We start from the raw sequence: 19,413 nt of genomic DNA on the forward strand, positions 1-19,413 counted from the left end.
GTAAATTTGGCTTGAATAAATGGAAGTGGAAAAACTCAAAGAGTTTCCAGTTCAGTTTTTTGGGCCATTTTACCACAAAAGTCATATCAGGGCCCTTTTAGGGAGAACGTAAACAAGCTCAGCACAAGTCCAGATAGAAACAGGCCTTCTTTATTTATTTTTTTGGTAATTGTATTAATCTCAAGCTAATTCATAAGCTGCAGCAGGGGCGATTTTAGGATCTGGTCTCTAGGGGTGCCCAGCCCCCAGTGCTCAGGCACATTATTTCTCACTAATTGAGGCGAACTAGTACATTAATAAATTTTGGAGCCGTATTAGTTTTTGCTTTGAGCAGTGTTTTCCCCTACAACATTCAATTTTGACCTCTTCATTTCAAAAGACTGTGGCTTGACAGGGATAACAGACAGCCTGAGACAAATATTGAAGATAACTCAAAATTTATTTTGGGAGTAAGGAGTTCAAACAAAAACAAATGCTAGAAAATAAATAAAATGGTCACAAATATAATGCATCCTTGTGCAAAAAAAAAAAGTGTTTTTGCATAATATAATATTTTAAAAATGTGCTGAGCCAGGGGGTGCCGAGCTATCTCACGGTGGTGCCTTGGCACCACTAAAAATACCCTAGCCTCGCCCCTGAGCTGCAGCCCCATCGTGAGCACGCACAGGGCGGAGAGGAAAACTCCCTTTTAACAGGAAGAGACCTCCAGCAGAACCGGGAAGGGTGGCCATCTGCCTCGGCTGCCTGGGGTGTGACAGGACGAGACAGATGCACGAGCAAACACGGAAAACACTTGGCCGGGAATACCTGCATTGGGAAAGACAGAAAAAATAGAGAAACACAAGTTTTTTTTCTAAACAAATCGATAATAAAGAGAGCAGGTTAGTAGAGGTGCCCAGTGCATTGTGGGAGGTCACCCAGCAGTCTCGGCTTACAGCAGCATAACTGAAGGCATGTCACCCCTGTCACCTGAGGCAGCACGAACTATAAGTGTGAAGAAAAAGGGAAGTTTCATGCCTTTATACTTTAAGATCTTTAGGATACAAAGGAGGTTGGTCATTGAGAGCTTTATATTTGAGGAAAAGAATTTCAAATTTTACACTGGAAAAAATGCCCCTCCAAAAATAAGTAAAAAAACAACAAATACAAAACGTTTTTGCTTGAAATAAGCAAAAAAATCTGCCAATGGAACTAGTGAAAATCGGCTTGACAAGATTTCTTGAAATAAAATGTGATATTTAGGACTTTTGAGTTAAAAGTGATCTTGAAATTAGCTTAAAAACATCTTCAAATGAAAAAAAAAGCTTGTTTCATGTGAAATATGACTCAAAACAAGATGTTTTAAAGACTTTTTCACTTAACAAGATATTCAAGATGTATTTTATTAAAACAAGTCCCTCTATCTGGCTGAAATGGTACTTGTTAGGCAATTGTGTCTTATATCAAGTGTAATTAGATACCAGCATCTGTTTGTGTGTGCATCTGTTTGTGTGTGCAACAGAATGAGTGCTTTCTTAATTCACTGCTCCTTCTTTCTGTTGCGTCGTTTCAGTCCCTTTCGCATTTGATTATGTTAAAAGATCTCCACCAGCATTAAAATGGAGGCCAGACGCTGTGTTTAACATTTTCGGGTCGTAACGCAATGTGGCGAGGGAAGTTTCTGCAAGTGCACTCAGTTTCCCCATCTGTCTATAAGACCGATCAGAGAACAGAACGAGGCGTCCATCAGGGGAGTTTCCACCGACCGCCCTCGGAGTACAAAGGGATCCTCTTTATCGCCAGGAGCTGCCTCTGTGACTGTTTCCCGTCTTATCAAAAGGTGGGTTTGGTTCTGTAAGGTGCACATTCACATTCTAAATCATTTGTTACAGTTCATTGAATGGAGTTGGCTTTTTTCACACTAAAGTGTCCCACGAGAGTTCTCATTTCAGACTCATCACGGAAAGAGCGATAAACACCAGAGTTTTGCAGGCGGCAACCAGAAGCAACATTAGATCCACTGTAGCCGAGAGCATTATCTCACTAACATAATCGGAGTACTGTCTGAGTAAGTCTGGGTCATTACATGAGAATGCTTTTCATCCCTCTGGAGAAGCATGTCGGTCCAGGGCATGTTAGGCAAATGTCATTGTGCAGGAAACTGTAACTCAGAGGGATTCACTGATGTAATAATAAGAGGATACTGCAAGCTGGATATAAGACAACCAGGGTAATCAAAAACAGAGTACAGGCCTCATCAAAAGGAACAATATGCAAGGAATTCCTGAGGAAAAACAACAACTTCTCAGCAACATTTGTGCAGCTTTTCTCTATGGAGACACAAGCCTCTGCTGCTGCTTAAATGGCTGCTGTGGTTTTTGGGCCGCACCCTTTGAAAAGACAGTGTGTAGACACCAGCCAATGACAGCATGCAAGTGTGAAGGCTATAAAGGAATAGGCGTTGTGTTTTGGTGTGTTTGTGCTTTAAAAGTTAAGTGTTCTAAAACAATTGGTACATTGCATTTAATTTGATTTAGTCATCAATTGCTGTGTCCAGTGTCTAATTCCTGTCTGCCTCACATCCATTGTGCCGTATTCAATCATAAGTGGGAACTCAGAGTTACTTGGATAAACTAGGATCCCATAGTTGTCGATTTAGGCAATATTTTCCCCAAAATGCAGCTTACAACAAAATAGCTTGATTTTTTTTGTCTCGATCTCAAGATTTGAAATATCATTTGGAATGTCCCACTGCGAGGGAGAAGGAATGCAGCATTGCTTGGCAAAGGCGGAGGACAAAAATTCAAAAGTCCAAAGATTTTGTACAGTTCCAAATATCTAAGGTTGCTTGAAAAACTATTAATATGGTCTTTTGGTCAAAGAAGTATGGTAAATATTCCAGGAAATCAGAAAAAAATGATTTTCCTCTTGTCATATAGCCTCTTATGTCTCCTCAAAACTAGATTACCTTTCTGTGGTTGCACGGCCATGTGCAAACTGTTAAATGTACTCTGAGTTAACACGTAATTTGGAAGAAAATAAAGACCCGTGAGGGTCATTAGCAACAGGAGGATTTTCTTTTCCACTCTCATTGTCTTTTTCCATCTTTGATTAAAGGGGAACTCCGGGGCATTTGAAGCGCGTTTCCATTGCTAGGGGTTGTCAAATACTGACAGTAGGACACAGAGAGGTGCAAATCTGCGCTCCCTGTGTGGAGATCGCGCTGTTCGCACAGCATGTCATGCGAGGCTAATACGTGGTGGCTAAGGGGCAAATGCTAACCCTTCCACGTAAAACAACAACTTGCACACTGCAGAAACGTCACACCACTTTATAAACCATCCGACAATAAAGTCACAAGCCTTACCATCAAAACCATATGCATGGTTCTCATATTATTGGCATGGGGACGTTACAAAACAACTTTATAAACAGCATGTCACTCACCGGCTGGTTGTAGGCTCGTGCATGTGAAAGCCCAAAAGAGTCGATGGAGAATAATCCCATATACAAAACAATTATATTCTCTAGAAAAACTGCGTTCAAGTATTTAAAACATTACAACAATACATGCCCAGTAATATTCTTGTAATTTTTTAAATACTTGAACGTAGTTTTTCTAGAGAAGATAATTGTTTTGTATATGGGATTATTCTCCATCGACTCTTTTGGGCTTTCACATGCGCGAGCGTACAACCAGCCGGTGAGTTACATGCTGTTTATAAAGTTGTTTTGTAACGTCCCCATGCCAGTAATGTGAGAACCATGCATATGGTTTTGATGGTAAGGCTTGTGACTTTATTGTCGGATGGTTTATAAAGTGGTGTGACGTTTCTGCAGTGTGCAAGTTGTTGTTTTACGTGGAAGGGTTAGCATTTGCCCCTTAGCCACCACGTATTAGCCTCGCATGACATGCTGTGCGGACAGAGCGATCTCCACACAGGGAGCGCAGATTTGCACCTCTCTGTGTCCTACTGTCAGTATTTGACAACCTCTAGCAATGGAAACACGCTTCAAATGCCCCGGAGTTCCCCTTTAACCTGTTGGACTGCAGCTGGAGGAGATATGTGACTGTGTGCGTGTGTGTGTGCGTGTGCGTGTGCGTGTGTGTGTGTGTGTGTGTGTGTGCAAAGGCCACAAGGTTAACAGCGCTGATTAAAGCTAGCCTAGTTTAGCTGATGAGCTTAGCGTCTGATCAAGTCAGCATGCTATGCAGTCTCACATGAACTTAGAGTTTGGTCTGGTTCAAAGGCGTCAGCGCTGCTGATTGCTCTTCCTGACGTTTTAAAAGAAACCTCAAAGATTTTAAAAGGAATGAAACCAGAGATTTTGCGTCTCTGGACAAAAGAATGCAGAGACACTGGCGATGATGAAAATGATGATGACGGTGTCACAATCAGGCATCCCGACTCCCCTCTCACTCCTTGAAAATATCAAACTCGCTCAATGTTCAGCTGAGGACTGGGACGTCTCTGCGAGCCTCAACAAATCCCCCTTCTGACAACAGGCGGTGACAACAGAGAGCTAACAGCTGTAAGGGATAGTTCGGCTCTTTTGACATGAAGCTGTATGACATCCTATTTTAGCAATTAGCCAGAAAGAGTCAGACCTCACAATCGCTTGGCGCTATTTCTCTCTCCCTTCGTATCAATACGGACTGTGTAAACTGTGCAGACCGAAGTGCAGACCGAGCAGTAAACACCGTAACAGGTGCGGCTATCGCAAGGTGGCTGCACGCATTGCTATGAGGGGAGGCAAAAATAGTGCCAAGCGATTGTGAGGTCTGACTTTTTCTGGCTAACGATTTTGTGATGCAAATGTATTACTCTTTTGAACGCATATTGTTTTGAGAAGCAAAACGTTTTATTTTCGTGACCCTAGCAAACTAGCCGGACTACCTTCGTCAACGCCAAAACGAGGCTGGAATTCGGCTCACAGGACGCAGCGGGGAGTAAGTCAATGTTCATAAATTATATTGCTAATATGGGATGTCATACAGCTTCATGTCAAAAGAGGCGAACTATCCTTTTAACACGTCACACGTGTCACTCCTCTTACTTGTCATCTGCATTTTTTCCAAAACATGCAACACTTTAACGGCAACACGTCCACGCGGAGTGAAGAAACTGAAGACCAGCCAATAGCATGTGACTCCTACTCTGTTTGACATTGCCAAAAAGCAGAAAGCGCACACTTTTATGTTTACCCTTCTTATTTTTTTTTTTGGAATCTTCACGGCCTTCATTTCTTGCACGAGCGAGCAAGCCAGGTCTACTCATACAGATGTAGATTATACATCCTGGCAGACAATTGGAAGTCTGAATTGAATCCCATCTCAGTAAGCAAGGCTGTCGAAGAGAACTGTTTGTGTGCTTTTGTTTCTTTCTTTATTCCCCTTGGCCAAATTGACATTGCTACCCCTACCTTAGAACGATGCCTGTGCTTAAGTTAGCAGGAGGAGGCAACCTTTCGACATCCAGTACTGATTTTTCTGCAGTCAAGCTGTAGAAACTGCATTCCCGATTGGCTAAGATCCAATCGCAGCGCGAGTTAGAACACCTACAGATGTAGTCTGGCTGATCCAGTGCTCTGTACCCACAGTAAGTGTTTTTTTTAAATCCTAGGCTGGGAACATAAGACTGCCTAAGAGGTGAATGAGTGTGTAATCTTTGTTCCATACACCCACAGCTGGATTTGTATTAAAACAGAAAATGTGATGGATATTTTTCCCTGGTCCGTCCCTAATTACATGACTGACAACTCGACCTTGCTATGGCAGTTCAATCAATATAAAGCCGAAATCTCATCACTTTAATAGCACTATGGTAAATTACACCACCCGGGCTCATATTTGATTGACAAATGGGCAAACCTGATTATGATGGAAGAATGGGCGGTAGCACCATCCTGCACAATCAACAGCCTGAATGAGACGTGAATTGTTTTTTGCAAAATTTGAAATCTACTCGTAATAAAAAATTTAAAGTAAGCTGACCCTGGCGCCACGGGGTCCTTTTGGAGCTTTTGAACGTCAGGTGTTGTTTGAATGTTATGTCGCACGCAGTGCCAGTTAAGCTCTCTGTAATGTCACATCCTGCTCAACATGTTGGCTCGCCCCTTTTACTCAGCAGCCAATATTTTATCAGAAAACAAATTAAATCACTTTCCGGCTGATTGTTCTCCACGCTCGGTGTTACTCACCGTGCGTCAGACGTTTTGTTTTTGTACTGTATTACAGCACATGGGGATAATTCATTCCTCTCGCTGACATTTTTATTGGCCGTGGTACAAAATAAAAAGTCCTCTGCTAAACTGAATGACGTGTTTATACTCGAAGGGATCTGTGTGTTTTTGTTCCAGTTCTGGCTGGCTCGAGGTGTGCGAGCCACACATTTGCTCATGTTTTGTCTTTCAGGATTTGTCAACGTGAAAGATGTGGCGAGGGGAAGTTTTCCCGAGCCGTTCAACCTGCCATGACTTCACCGTTTGAGGGAGTAGAGGTGCTTAATCATCGTTTCACGCTGTGTTGAAGTGAGCCAGCCTGGCCTCGGACTGGTTTAAAGTCTGGGCTCGTGTCAGGTCACACATTGGTCAGGTCAAAGTCTTACATTCTGCATGGTGAAGGTAAACAGATGCTGTATGGATTTTAGAAAATGCTGCCAAAATGGGAGTCCCGTGTTAGCGTTGCCCTTTTTAGATTTTTCCATAGTTTACAAATAGCAGATGTAGCATGCTAATTAGTGACCTTTGAGTATACAAAAGCCTCGTTTCCACTATGCAGTCCGGTACGGGTCGGTACGGGTCGGTTCAGAACGGTTCGCTTATTTCAGTGTTTCCACTACCACGAAAGCGTATCGGTCCCATGGTGCCCGTTACCATTTTTGTAACCCTTCTGCTTGGGGTACGTAGCACACAGGACCGGTTCCAGGCTCTGCTCTCCGTTGTTGGTGAGGAGGCTGTACAGCGGGAGCTCGATGGCGCTGTGCGAAATGAAAAAGTTTTCCAGCTGATTGCCGCTAAATGGCAGAGAGTGGTTTCAACCGGACCGCGAGCCAGTGAAGAAGCTTGGAGGTGGTTCCAAATTATGGATGCTATTTAGTAAATAGTAGATACACTTCGGCACGCACTCCGCCACCCCTGAGGGTCCCCTTTGTACAGTGGGAACGCAAAGCTGACCCCAAAGCGACCCGACCCGTACCGTACCGATACGAAGTGACCCGAACCGAACCTGAACCTGACAGTGGAAACGAGGCATTATAGGCAAAATCAATTACTTAACTTTTCTATCTTTTTATTTTTACTGTCTGTACGCTGCTACTGCAAAATAATTTCCCAGCTGGGATGAATAAAGTAGTTCTATTCTATTCTATCTATGCCAGCAGCTGGCCTTTTTTCAGGCTTTCGGCAAACTTAAGCTATTAAGCTAATTAGTAGGTAACTGTAGGTAACAGGTCATTGTCAAACTTATATCGCCGGGACAGAAGTGTCTCCTTGTACCATGCTCCCTCATCTCCCTCCCTCAGACCAGAGCTAAACTCACTCTGCCACAACTTAAAAGCTCTCAGAATCAATCGGTTCCCAGGCTGGCATTAGGCCTTTACAATTACTTTACATCTCCGTAACCAGAAAAGAGAAGTCTAAAGAAAAAAAAAACTAAGACAAAAACGCAAACACTTTAATCAGCGGAGATAAATCTGACTCTTGAACTGCTCCGGGTTGCATGGCAGTGAGTGAGGGAATGAAGGCGTGACCAGACCTGCTGCCGCAAAACAGATCAGAGGAACCTGATTCACGAGAAACACAATTGCGGAGAGGGTGCACTACTTTAAGAACACCATTACATCAAGGCAGAAACATCAAGGCAAACAACTAAGCCTGTAGAGGATGCTTATTCACTTGTTGACACAACCAGATATCTACGTCTCATGTTTGAGGGTGTGTTACGTCATTCAGAAGCGCTATAATCTGGCAAGGCTACACAGCTGTCAGGCCAAGATAAGCAAAGACCACTGATACACAACTGCACCAATTGCTGCTGCTGCCGAGCATGTCTGGAGGTTCCTATCGCACTTTTTTAATGGAGAAAATAAAGCAACAAGTCTCTGATGTCGGCTGAGCAAAGAGAGACACTTTTCTTCACTTTAATTGAGACGTGAAGTTTGAGCATATGGCGGAGTGGCTCGGCTTTCTTGTTTCCACTGAAGTGTGCGGGCTCTGAATGTGTCGATTTGGATTCACAGTGACACCGTTCCTCACTCAAATGTGCATCAGTGTGTGTTCTGGTGGAACAAATATGCGGCTCACCACAGCATGACAGAAGCTCGGGCAGGAGGATCATTATGTAAGCTGGTGCGCGTAGGGCCACAGAGAGATTTAAAACTACCAATCTACACTATGATGCACAGGCTGGCTTTGCTCCAAAGTGAGACTAAAGAGTTTACAGGCTTCAGACTTAAGAATTTGAAGCATTTCTACAACTTGTCTGGAAAATAAACCTAAAGCCGAGTGATGGGCGTGCATCCAGCACGGCCATTAGAAATCCTCCTGAATACCGTAATCATCTTTGTGAAACCAAAGATTCATTATGAATCCTCCAAGGAATATTGCAATCATCTTTTCTTCCAGTCTAAATGTAGCTGGGGAAACACATACGGGAAAACAATGCGGTCATCCGATGGCAATACAATATGACTCTGTGTGTCACTTGGGGAAACCATGACCCGACTTACATAACCACAGGGTAGTGCACTAGTTCTCAGCAGCTCTGCTCTGGGTCCACTATGCAGCACAGTCTGGGCTGGGATTACACGTGTTTATTTTGACAACTGTTCCTGCCTTAACATCTGTTTGAAATGTTAGTGCCATTATACGGTGTTATGTCATCATAGATTCAGTGTGTACATATTGTTAACTTTACATTACACAAACCATCTTTCATATAAGTTGATTCTTATTCTTAGATTAGACGAAAGACTGTAAATACAAGTCAAAGGCATTTGTAAATTCGTCATGGTACCTACAGTTTATAGTGTGGTAATTCTGACATGTGAAGTGCTGAATTCAACACAAACCTGGAGTTGAATTTCCAGTTGCGTAGGGCTTCTCTTTTTTTTTTTCCCTTTGAAAATGCTCATCAGAGCCTCTGACCTGGTACAGATCCCGTCAAGCTAATCAACTTCTGTCACGTTGGGGTTTAGGGAAAGGACACGGATGCGGACTTTTCAAAAGAAAGCTTGGTTTATTAACAAAAATCAAAGTATCAACACAAAGCGCGGCTGAGCCGGAATCAAAAACGTAGCTTAAACAAACAAAAGGTCATGGCATGGAATAAATACTTAGCTCGGTAAACGAGGAACATGGAATACCGTAAATAGGTCTCATGGCATGGAGGGCAGGTAAGCGGGTAACAAGACATCAATGGCATGAATGGCAAAGATCCGGCAAACTGAGAGGGGAGACTGGAAACTAAATAGGGACAGTGATTAGTGACAAGGTGCAGCTGGTGGGGAATAACACAGGTGAAGTGAGTGAACTAATTAACAGAGTGCAGGGAATCTAAGACATGACTAAACTAAAAACTAAACATGGACTGAAACTCAAAACCTGGACATGAACTGAACACAAAAACGTAACTTAAAACATGAAACTAAAAACACAAGTCCATGGGCGTGACAACTTCTGTCCGACCAAGAGGGCCCCATGTACTAATTTCATATTCAGCAGCCGTTATCCTTCTTACACTGTTTGAAATGACCCTCTTCTCTTACTGCTAATTTACCATAAATACAAATCGTATGTATCCAGAAAAGTTGGGAGGTTTTCTAAAGTGCAACAAAAACCTAATTTGTTTGAATGTTTATTTAACACACAAGTCTACAAAGGAAATTATTTTCATTGTCTTCACTAACCAGGTTCACTGAATCTGAAAAATGTAAACAAATTCAGAAACATACCCAAAGAAACTTTGGTATATATTTTGGTATAGAAAGGAGTTCAGAACTGACTTAATGACTGCCTGGTGTTGTTGTTCCGAGGCTGCCAAACATGCCCACATTATCACCCTTCCACCACCGTGCTTGACAGTTGGCATGAGGTCTTTGTGCTGATATGCTGTGTTTGGTTTTCGCCAATCTCGGTGCTGTGCGTTATGACCAAACATCTCCACTTTGGTCTTGTCTAAAGGACATTGTTCCAGAAGTCTTGTTGGTTTGTTACGATGCAACTTTCCAAACCTAAGCTGCCATGTTCTTTTTAGAGAGAGGAGGCTTTCTCCTGCAAGCCTTCCTAAGAATACTTGTTCAGCCTTTTTCTAATTGTTCTCTCATGAAGTACAATTATCCAGTAAGGGGAAGATTGGCAAAAGCCTTGAGTGTTTTCAACATGTTAATAATCTCTCTCATTGTAGAATGAAGGAACCCAAATTGTTTGGAAATGACCTTGCAACCCTTCCCATATTGATGGGCAGATACAAATGCTTTGCTAATATCATTGCTGATGTCATTCCTCCTTGGCATTGTGTTAACACACACCTAGACCAGCAAACTGACTAATCTTCTGCTTTTATAGAGGTGCGCACATCTGCTGATGATCAATTAATCAAGTGTGTTCGGTTTGCAGCACCCGGCCACTATTTACCCTCTTTATTCCAATGGAAGCAGCAAGGGTGTACTTCTTTTTTTCACAAATTGCTTCTGCACTTTGGCGTAGTTTCTGGTAACCAACTAACAGCACAGTGTAATGTGCTAATGTGTTCATCTGTTATATGTATTCAAGATCCAGTAAGGACATATGATCATTTATCTTTTAACATGTTCTGATTTGCAAAACAGTAATAGAGGGTGTAATTTATTTTTCAAATAGCTGTAAATGAAACTAAAGTTGCAGCTCAGATGTGAGCTTAACTTGTCATTGCTCTTTTTTCTGGGCCATCTTTATCTAGCAGGACAGATAATAATTAAACACACCCCATTAAAAAAAATGACCTGCAATCTCGCAGTTTATGCTAAATGATGATATGCATTTATGTATCATATATCATTTCAACAACTACCCTTATCGTTTTTTCTTTTTTTTTTTTCAAAGATTGTCCTCAGAAAATAGCTAAAACCTAACACGTTTTTAATGTTTTGAGATCGGTTGACGGTTACATGGGCGACGACAATTATTCTTCCAGTGGACGAGAAACACCCGTTGGCGACACCCTTAGGGTCCCAGCCCGCAAGAGGTTGGGATTGTCATTGTTGGGCTCCTTGAAGCTGAGACGTTTCCTCTCCTTTTCCTCTCCGACCGTGTTTTAACCACAGGTGTGTTTGTTTATCTGCTGGCTCGGACCCAGGCGGGAATGCTCGAGCGCTTGGTTCTACTCCACAAGCTCAACAAGGACAGTCTGTACCAACGCGAATACTACGAAGAGGGGGGAGCCAGAAAGAGTAGCAAGCTATTTTCTCTTGAATTCACGTGAACAGTTAGTGTGGTTCTGGACCTTAGCTGACACAGTGTCTACCAAAAAAAATATTTAAAATGTTTTCGACGTAAACTAAGCCACTGTGTCAGTATTCCTCGTTAGCTTCTTGGTAAATAACTTTCCGGCACCCCTACAAACTCCAAGGCTCCGTCTCGCCTTTTAATTGACCGCTACATTTTTTTTTCTTCTTCTGGTAGCTGAATTTTCCTCCTGCTGGAGAAAGGAGAGCGAAAAAAACCCAACAACAACACGGAGAAACAGGGAGGAAGCGGGCACAGCGGAAAATTAAGGAGGTGGGGGAAAAGTGAAATAACAGGAGACTAGTGGAAAGACAGGAGGGGCAGGTTTGAAAACAGAGCAAGAAGAAATTTTGCGAGTGGAGACACGAGCCCTGTAATATCTCTTTAGAAGTCCCTGAATTTTTGGCGAAGATTTTTGGTTGCTATCTGCTGATTAAAAAGGTGAGTTTCTCCTGTTGTTTTCCCCCCTACATTACGGGTCAGTAATTAATTTTTTAAAAAACTGTCTTGGGTCAGTGTGCCCTCCTGGAAAGCCAGGGAGTAGCCTGTGAAGACGTGTTCGTGTTAATTCAACAGCCGTGCAACTGTGAAATTGCAGGAGCTCGGTTTAAAAAAAAAAAAAAAAAAAAAAAAAAAAAACAGAAGAAGAAGATGCAAGGTGGACCATCGCTTTGATATTGCTTCATGTAAAGCGATGGCATAGATAGCAGCGTTTTATTTATTTTTTATACAGGTTTCACATTCGATATAATGCGTTAGACTCAAACAATGAGATAAAAGAAAATGAATTCCCTGCATCTATTTGTGTTTTGGGTTCGAGAGCCTGTGACCGAGAGAGAGTGCGTGTTATTGACGCGCACATGTGGCACAGCCAGCGGCTCTTTGTTGCTCTCCCCTCCCCACCTCTTTCTACAATAGCGAGGCATGACAGCTCAATGGCACGGCTTAAGTCTGATGCAGACAGAATATAGGCCAGTATTGACGTTTTCATTTCGCGTGAACTTTAGTCATATAAAAACCCTCCTCTCTTCCCACCCCCCAATTTCTTCATTGCCTCTCAGCCAAAAGGCGCAATCCGTCGCTTTCCTTTGTGCGGTTTTTAACATCTCACTTAATCTCACGGGTGAATGATTATTCATTTACGCCGTATTTCTTTTTTTTTTTTTTTTTTTTTCCTGAGAGGAGCGCGCTAGACTGACTCTCCTCCGCGGAGGGGAGTCAGTCAAGCTCCGCCGCCTCATTGCTAAATACGTGCCAATGTCAAATGGAGGTTTGTTCCTGTGTGTCTAACGGGCCTCGTAGCAGCTTGGGTAAAAAGCACCCGGGAAGTAGACTGGTACAAAACTGACCTGAAAATGTGCGTTTCATATGAGCCTATTTTGTGGGATATCTAATGGACGTGGCCTGTCCGGGCGCGCGAGGGGGAATGTTTTGATTCTACGTGTCGTGCCAGACCAAGGGCACGCACGTACACGCATAGTTTCACACACTTCTCTCCGGCTACACACCGCTCTCCAGACAGGTTTTCACTGTGCTGCGCAAGCAAGCGAGCTCGCGCGCGCAGACCCTGTGAGTCATACCGCATTTGGAGACTCGCAGCCTCACTGCTCTTTGAGTGAAGTGGAGCCCCTGTTGATAGCGTGCACGCGCACACTCAGACAGGCTTTTTTTTTTTCTTCTGAAGTAGATTTTTTTTTTTTTTTCCCAGAATTGTTCAGGCCTGAGAGGTTGAAATTGCAGGTCCACGAGGACGCAAGCACGCACGCTCTCTGCACGCGCTATGATTGATTGGGGTATGGATACAGCCACATACAGGACGGTGTTTGGCTTTCTTGGTTGGGTGTGGTGGATATCCAGCAGCCAAATCTCCATATAGCAAGAACCTTAAGAGCCAGAATGAGTGACAGCAGTTGAAAACTTCCCTCCTGATAGAAACATTTCTCTGGCACTGTTTCATGTTTTCCTTGGGGTTGTACTTTGAAAGAAAGTAGTCCCTCTCCAAACATTTTCACATCACATTGTTGCATTTCTGTGCAGTGCGCAACAATAACAAGACTGGATTCACCTCTATTGTATTAGGGTGGAGAAGGTGGAGAAGTATCGGATTTACGTTTTCCTTCTTTGTGGCTTTTCAAAAAGCAGCTTTGGATTGGTCTCTGTTGAATGGAAACCCTGCTGTCTACGGGAGCAAAACAACTGGTCATTTTCTACGAGGGTGCTGTGGTTGGTGCAACAAGAGTGGGCACAGCTCACTTTTTCTTTACAAAAACATATTTTGTTACACTCTCAAACTGACAGCAACAGCCTGCGGGCAAAAAGAGACGAGCTTGATCGATTTTTACCTGTCTGCAAGACACCTGGCAGCTCACTCTCAGTCCCCGCTGTGTGTGGCTGACGTCCACATTTCAGTCAAAACTAATAAAACTGCCTAATTATCCCAGAAAGTCATGCTTATGAAAAGTTGCGGTCTCATACAGCCTCAGGATGGAGTGTAATGTCATGCCTTAATGTTTGTAGCTACATTTTGCGTAAAAATGGCTTAAAGGTTGGGTAGAGGATCTTTTTCTGGGACATTTTTTTACATATTGCTTGAAATACTCTTCACTTCCCCATTGCAACCAATTAATTAAAAGTTTTGACAAATATTAAAAGTTTTAGTGGCCTCTAGAACGTACAATCTAGGAAAAACAGTATCCAATCATTGTGAATGGACCGTTCACAATGTTTGGAGACTGATGCCATCTATCAAACTGCAATCTGCTCCTCCCTCCCCCTCCCCCTCCTTCCCCCTGTGCGCGTACCCTGCTTCGTGAACGAATTACGCGTCCAGAAGCTCGGCAGGAAGCTAAACTAGAGCCAGCTTGGCTAGCACCTAGCATTATTAAACGTATAGTTAGCATAAACTAAATACTAAATACGGCAACGATCGATGCTTGCTGTCTGAACAGCGCTCGTGCACCTTCGTGCTCGTGCGCGTTCATGTACTCTAGAGGCGTGCCTTCGGGGGGAAAGTGAAGAAAAGGGTTAGGACTTTTTACCTGTGTATTTTCAAAATGCAGCTTCGCTGGACTCAAAATCCAGGATCTCCTACCCTACCTTTAAGGGCGGTTTATGGTCGGAAACCAGGTCGCCTGCGTGTGTGTCGCAGTTAACGCAGACATGCCCCCCCTCCTTACGCAGACACTCTGGTGCACCTCCCGAAAATTGTAACTCACCGCAGACAGTGCCGCAGACATCGCCGCAGGGAGGAGAGAAAGGAGGCCTCTGATTGGTCAACTCTACATCCGCTCTACATATGCGTATTTCCGGTTTGCTAACCGGCTAATGGTGATCAGCTGCATCTCAATCAAAGTGCGCATTCGTCCAGTCGCCATTGTTGTTGAATGACCTCCGTAACCGGAAGAGAAACCCGCCATCCACCACACCCATTGCGCAGACCGCGCTTCAAAATTGGGCATAAATCAAAAATAACTGCGTCATGTCTGCGACAAGCTCACTGCGACACACTGCTGCGAGAGTATACACGGCCCTTTAAGAGACACATGCATTAAAAGCCCAGCAGATGAAAACTGAAGAATGTAGGTTGAAGGCTCGCTTCGGTTGTTAACTCATTGCTACATTTGCTCGGATCTCTCAGTGTTTGCATTTACCATATCTCACATAGACCCATAGTCTGAACTGACACATTTGTGAGAATAGCATTCTGCCTGACAGCTAAATATTTGGATCATGAGTGGTAGCAAAAAAGGAAAAAAACACCTAAAAGTAAAAGTAGCACAGACATGTTGAGCGTAGAAGGGAGTATTTCCTACATTTTGCGAGTCTTTACAGCACAAATCAATAACTTATCCATCTAAACTCTTTTCTACGTGAACTTGAGTGTATGGAATACACATTTTCCAAGTTTGAATTCTTATTTTATGTCGTGTTTGGGAGCTGAATGTGTCAGAAATATATGCAGACTTCGAAGGATTTCTGGTGTTTTAATCTGCTAAAAAGCGTTGGTTTATTTATCGAGGTCACAAGAACAAATGGTTTGGCTGTGCATTTCGTATATTAACATGGTCAGTTTCCACGGATGCTGAGCTGCTGAATCAATCACGTGTGACACACAACGAACCTGCTCTAACATGGATTGTTCCTTTCCGACATGCTCCTATTTCTTTTAAGCCAATGACAACTTAACATGTTGCCTTCGTGTCTGAATGAGGACCCTGGCCACTTTTTGAGTAGTCATTGCGAAAATCTTATATTTACATAAAACTGTCAAGAAAGCAAAAGTCTGAACTACGTGCAGCAGAGGTACAAGTTAGGGTGGGTTAATTAAGAATTTGATCTACTTTCCAGAGAAAATCTGGAGATTGCCTCATTTAAAAAAATAACAGTGCTGTCCAAATCTCCCGACCCTATGGACCCGCCCCCCACTCCATGTGCAGCGCCAGGGCGTGATTTCACCCAGCTCCTGAGCCAAATGAATAGGAAAAACTATGTTAATATGTAAAGTTCTTTTTTCACGCTGCTTTCACGTTTTAAAGATGTTAGAAAAGCTATATTTTCTCCTGCTCCCATCCACTGCCTGCAAAACCCCTGATCTCCTGCATAACACCTCACTTAATGCATTATCTAACCAGGGGTGTATGGCAAATACTGCATTCAACCTTGGCTCCCTGCGACACTGATGTTGACCGTGGTGGTCTTTCCTGTGGGTGATATAGGCGGTGACGTAGCGTACTGGTTTCGGGGGGGGGGATGCTGCTGCTGCTGCTGCAAGATTTTGACCAATATTTGGATGAAAGAACGCTGCGACTTTTTTTTTAAAATATTTTTTTGGGCTTTTGTATGGTTTAAATGTTAGGACAGTTGGAGAGAGACAGGAAGCAGGGGGCAGACACGCAGCAAAGGGCCATTCGGTGCAGGACTCGAACCGGGGCCAGCTGCAGCGAGGACTATAGCCTCTATACATGGGGCGGCTGCTTAACCCACTACGCCACTGACCACCCCAATGCTGCGACTTTAAGAGATGCTGTTACATGCTCTTTTGCTCTTTGTCTGAAAACGGCTTAAAGAAAAGAAAAGCATATATTAGTTTATCAAGCACGATTTGATCAATTCACTCGGCACTAAAAGTAAACGTGACTTTGACAACGAGTGAGCCGTTTCAGTGAAAATGCTGAACATTTGCTCTCTCTGGTACATTTGAGGGTTTGCTGCTTGTTGACTTTTACACTGCAGAAGTTAACTGACTTCACTTTATTGCCCGGTTTCTTTCCATCAACGGTGTGAGCAGAAAAAGGTGACTGAGGACCGTTTTGCTTCCAATGCGCTGGACTGTGGATGGGTCACAGTGGGGGATTTGTAAAGTTTTTCTGGAGCCTTGTCGTACGCATCTGTCAGGGCCAAAAATAAACTCTTTAGCTGGTACAGTTGCCATTCGCCCTGATGCCTCAGAGTGTTCCCTGAGTGTTTGTGCTCTGGCCAGTCCAGTAATCCAAGGAGATAAACTTGTTGACATTGTTCAATTGTGGCGGATGGGAGCAGCTTGGCACAGTTTCCTTTGAAGGAGATGGCACACATTTGTAAAGCCACTGAGAACTCAAGCTCAGCGCAGACACGTATACTGTAACAACAAAATGACTGTTGCTCGTACTTGTTTTCCACACAAAGAAGTTTGTTCTCTTTGTTGTTAAGCAGCTCCACCATTGGACTTGTTGGTGGCTACCAGTGTTGTGCCAGTTCACAGCTTTTCTGAACTAGTTCAAGTTCAGTTCATACATGCTCAAAGTGAACAGTTCACATTCAAAGTTCACCATTTTAATTCTGAACTAGTTCAAAGTTCAGTTCATTTTACTTTTTTCGTGAGATATTCAAATAAATACTTTTTTTCACACTACGAGCTAGAAATCACTATATGTTCTTTGAAACTGCTCATTGTAGACATTTGCTCATGGCACTGCAATTGTGGGTTTCTTACCAGGTGATGAAACTTGCAGCAGTACAGACAAGGTAGACCAGTTGGCTGTGTCATTTGCGTTTGGGGTTGGCAGGGGGTCTTTTTTCCCTTTCTTCCCTTATGACCCTCGAGGGCGTGCATATATGCATTCACACTGGATGGGATGTTTTAACTCAATCTGCCGTTTCAAATTCGAGAAGGACGTTGTTGATGTCCTAACTTGTTTTTGTTGCGCAGGTGGACATATCTTACACAGAAAAGTAAGATTTTTGCCGTCGGGGTCTTGGTTTGCAAGAGTGTAAAATTGTTTTAAATGTTCATAAGGAGAATCGGTGTCTGTCTCCGTGCCATCACTTCCACTAGCCTTTTTTTTTTAATTGCAGCGCTGCCTTTCACTCACTCTCGTCATTGCTCTCTCTCTCTCTCTCTAAGCGGCACCAGCGAGAATACAGGAGGGAGGAATTTCTCTTGTTGCGTTTCAAAAGAGAAAACAGATGTCACTCAGTTTTCAATGGAAAACAAATTCCAACGTTCATTTACAGTGATGTCTGCCGTTCATGACACATAATGTGAACTCATTCACGTTCAAGTTCTTTATTAAAAAACGTGTTGCGTTCAGTTCAACGTTCGCGAAAAAATGAGCGTGTTCAATGAACGCGTTCTTTTGAACTCGTTCACGCACAACACTGGTGGCTACTGACCTCATTGTTGACTGGCTGTGCCATCATTTGACTCTGCCAGTGTTCATTTGGATTATTAGGGACAATCTGACCTTTTGCACTCCAGGCAGAGTCAACTGATGACAGGTGTATCATATAGCTTTATTTAACACGTTATCAGTTTAAGGCAAAATGTGACGGAAAAGCAAAAAAAAGAAAATGGAGATGATAAGAAAGTGGAGAACCTTTTATCAGTTTTGTGAAAGTGGGCACTAAATATTGCAGTTACATATTTGCCGAAGAACAAATGTACTTCCTCAGCTGTTGATGGAAACTTACTCGAGCACATTCAGACTTTCACCTTGTCTGTTGACTCTTCCAATATTAACATTTACTCCCACAGTGTTTGCTAATCCATCAATATTGACTGCAGGAAGGGATGATATGCTTGAACTGTCAGAGAGGCAACAATAGTACAGTAGCAGGAGACTGGATCTCAAATCACGGCTTATTTCTGATCCCAAGGAAAGAACAAAGCTGGATTTATATCTGGCATGAGAGTATTAAACTGACACCTAAAACAATGCTAGAGAATAGCGCTTTATTGTAAAGTAGAAAGCAGAATACATTTGCACGAGTGATAAACTGTCCAAACATTCTGCACATTCCATCAACTTGAACTGAAACTGCCCCAAGAAGGAGCATTTTCCTTCTGTGGAATAGCATACACTAAGTACTGCGAACAGAAATATAGATGAATGTGTTGTGGCAAAGCTGGCCAGTAAACAGCTATAATTGGACTCCTGTTGCTTCAGAGGTGGATTCAGATCCCAGAATATCAGGAGAGTGACTGCTGTTGTCGTCTTGTCTGCTCAGAAATAGTCAGAATAGCATACACTAAGAATAGCATACTCAGAATACTAATACTCGGAATATCATACACTAAGTACTGCGAACAGAAAGATAGATGAATGTGTTGATCTGTGGCAAAGCAGACCAGTAAACAGCTGTAATTGGACTCCTGTTGCTTCAGAGGTGGATTCAGATCCCAGAATAGCCTGGGCGAAAGGCCACTGTTGACTCCGTCAAACAGTCTGGGAAAACCCAAGAGGAATCCGTTTCCATGTAGGGAGGGACCTTACTCAGCAACTTAAATTCTTTGGAGTTCCCTTAACCAATCAGTAATGTTTAGAAAGGACGTAGGTTATGCGCCGAGGTTCATGCTTACTCTCGCAAGGCTCTAGTTCGCGAATCACGCTTCCCACATCCTCTTTCATTATACCGGTACCATTTGATAAATCAAACTTTTCCCAAAGCCAGTTGGAAGGAGAGCTACTACAT

The 19,413-nt window shown here is 43.1% G+C and overlaps 2 protein-coding genes across 3 annotated transcripts in view; one reads left to right on the plus strand and one right to left on the minus strand.

The window, feature by feature from the left end:
• Positions 1-19,413, minus strand: part of LOC142368394 (uncharacterized) — a 146,255-nt gene that overhangs the window by 69,866 nt on the left and 56,976 nt on the right. The window lies entirely within an intron of this gene.
• ndrg2 (NDRG family member 2) overlaps positions 11,372-19,413 on the plus strand; it is a 41,180-nt gene continuing 33,138 nt past the window's right edge. The window contains exon 1 of one of the 2 annotated variants that reach the window (XR_012767625.1): positions 11,372-11,904. The gene's annotated coding sequence lies outside the window, so the exon portion shown is untranslated. The remainder of the gene's footprint in view (positions 11,905-19,413) is intronic. The other variant, XM_075451879.1, reaches the window with a different exon arrangement.

The sequence above is a fragment of the Odontesthes bonariensis genome, chromosome 19 (genome assembly GCF_027942865.1).
Source record: "Odontesthes bonariensis isolate fOdoBon6 chromosome 19, fOdoBon6.hap1, whole genome shotgun sequence".
Classification (NCBI taxonomy): domain Eukaryota; kingdom Metazoa; phylum Chordata; class Actinopteri; order Atheriniformes; family Atherinopsidae; genus Odontesthes; species Odontesthes bonariensis.